The 1,787-nt window shown below is 35.7% G+C and overlaps 1 long non-coding RNA gene across 1 annotated transcript in view; it reads left to right on the top strand.

The window, feature by feature from the left end:
• LOC108522120 (uncharacterized) overlaps positions 1–943 on the top strand; it is a 154,446-nt gene extending 153,503 nt beyond the window's left edge. Inside the window, exon 5 of the long non-coding RNA XR_001883371.1 lies at positions 885–943. This is a non-coding gene — a long non-coding RNA (uncharacterized LOC108522120). The remainder of the gene's footprint in view (positions 1–884) is intronic.
• The last annotated feature ends 844 nt before the right edge of the window (positions 944–1,787 follow it).

Below are 1,787 nucleotides of genomic sequence, written 5' to 3'. Positions count from 1 at the left end.
TTCCCCTTCCCCTTCCCCTTCAAGGTCTCTGTGTCATCCAGGCTGGAGTCTACTGGTGTGATCTCAGCTCACTGCAACCTCTTAACTCCAGGATCAAGCAGTCCTCCTGCCTTAGCCTCTCAAGTACCTGGGATTACAGGCGTGCACCACCATGCCTGGCTAATTTTTGTATTTTTGGTAGAAGTGGGGTTTTGCCATGTTGCTCAGGTTGGTGTCAAACTCCTGGGCTCAAGTGATCTGCCCGCCTCAGCCTCCCAAAGTGCATGAGCCACTGCACCCAGCTGAGGTCTTTTCTTTGTTTCTTCCTCTGTTGCTTTCTTCCTTTGTGGTGTGATGATTTTCTGTGGCAGTATGCCTTGAATCCTGTCTTTATATATTTTATGAAATTGCCTTAGGCTTTTGGTTTGTGGTTATAATGAGGCTTACAATAAATATCTTATCCTTATAACAGGCTACTTAAGCTGATAAAAACTTCATTTTAATAATGTACAAAATCTCTACGCTGTCCTTTTCTCCCTCCCACCATTTGTGACTTTGCTATCAAAATTTATCTTTTTTTGTAATTTTTATATTTTAAGAATTTATTGCAGTTATCATTTTTAAAATAGTTTTGTCTTTGAGCCCTTCTAGTAGGGATAGAATTGCTTTATACACCACTCTCACAGTATAAGAGATTCTGCATATGACTATGTATTACTTATATCATTGAGAATTTTACCTTCATATGTTTTTATGTTATTAATTAGCAAACTTTCACTTCAGCTTAAACAACTTCCTTTAGCAATTTCCGTAATGGAGTCCTAGAGGTGATACACTACCTTAGCTTTTGTTTCTCTGAGAAAGTTTTTTTCCCCTCATTTCTGATTGACAATTTTTTTTTTCAGCTTTAGCACGTTGAATATGTCATCCTACTCTCTCCTGGACTGCCGAGTTTTTGCTGAGAAATCTGCTGACAGCCATGTTGGAACTCTCTTGAACGTGGTATGTCTTATATCTCTTGCTGCTCAGTATTCATTCTTTGCCTGATTTTTGATAATTTAATATGACATGTCTTCGTAAACTTCTCTTTGGATTAGATTTGATTGGTAATCTCTGAGTTTTCTGTAACCAAGGGATGTCATCTTTCCCAAGATTTGCAAAATTGATAGCCATTATTTTCTTCAATCTGTTTTTCAGGACTCTCTCTTTCTCATCTTCCTCAGGAATTGCTATTATGAAGGTTAATTCACTTGATGGTGTTCCATAATTCCCATTTGTCTTCTTTACTTAGTCTCTTTTTTTTGTTTTTGCCTCTATGATTGAATAATTTCAAATGTATTTTAGAGCTCATTGATTCTTCCTTCTTCTTAATCATGTCTCCTGTTTAAATTTTCTGTTGAATTTTTCAGCTCAGTTATTGTATTATCTCTAGGATTTCAAATTTTTTATTGTTTTGTTTCTTTGTCAAACTTACTGTTTTGTTCATAAGTTGCTTTCTATATTTTATTCAATTTTTGTCCATATTTTCTTGGATTTTCCTGAACTTCCTTAGTATGATTATTTTGAATTCGTTGTTAGCCTTTTCATAGATCTCCATTTTTTATAGAGTTGATTATTGGAACTTTATTCATTTCTTTTGATGGTGTCATATTTCCTTGATTTTTCACAATCCTTATGTCCTTACATAATGCTTCTACATTTGAGAAGATTGCCACCTCTTTCATCACTTGCAGGTGTTCTTTGGAATTTACAGACCTTTACTCTTTAATGTAGCCTGGGATTTTGGATGGGCTAACTGGTAGCAACCC

Source organism: Rhinopithecus bieti, unplaced genomic scaffold (genome assembly GCF_001698545.2).
Source record: "Rhinopithecus bieti isolate Rb0 unplaced genomic scaffold, ASM169854v2 scaffold_62795, whole genome shotgun sequence".
Lineage (NCBI taxonomy): Eukaryota > Metazoa > Chordata > Mammalia > Primates > Cercopithecidae > Rhinopithecus > Rhinopithecus bieti.
Note: the sequence above shows the minus strand (reverse complement) of the source record. Positions and strands in the feature narration are given on the sequence as shown.